The following is a 425-nucleotide window of genomic DNA, read 5'->3' as shown; positions in this document are numbered from 1 at the left end:
TTTTTCCATATGATAACAAGTATTTACAAGTATTTGATTTCTTTGATAAGAACACGAAAGTTCATGCTTAACAACGATGAATAAAATCGGATAAAGGAGAGAAAAAAATTAATTCGTTAGTATTGGTTGCTGAGGTAAGTGAAATTGTCATTACTCCGTTAATGGCCAATAAAACTTTCTTGGACATTCCCGAAAAAAAGTGGATGCCACCTACGAAAAAAGAAGTAACTTTGGGAATAAGAATAGCAAAGTTTTACCAAGTTGCTAGTCACGAGTGCATTCAGGAAAGGAATTTTGTTTTCGAATGTTACGCCTCAGCTGTGAATCTTACGTTAGGGTTTGTGTCTATTAAAATTGCGTGCTTTGATGTTATGCCGATTTTCAGCGCATGCCGGGTTATTTATAGACAGAACCAAGGCAATTGT

At 35.3% G+C, this 425-nt stretch overlaps 1 protein-coding gene across 1 annotated transcript in view; it reads left to right on the top strand.

The window, feature by feature from the left end:
• Window positions 1-425, top strand: part of LOC119585738 (translation initiation factor IF-2-like) — a gene marked incomplete at its 5' end in the record, with an annotated part of 39,905 nt that overhangs the window by 38,995 nt on the left and 485 nt on the right.

Source organism: Penaeus monodon, chromosome 20 (assembly GCF_015228065.2).
Source record: "Penaeus monodon isolate SGIC_2016 chromosome 20, NSTDA_Pmon_1, whole genome shotgun sequence".
Classification (NCBI taxonomy): domain Eukaryota; kingdom Metazoa; phylum Arthropoda; class Malacostraca; order Decapoda; family Penaeidae; genus Penaeus; species Penaeus monodon.
This window is presented reverse-complemented; position numbering and strand designations above follow the sequence as displayed.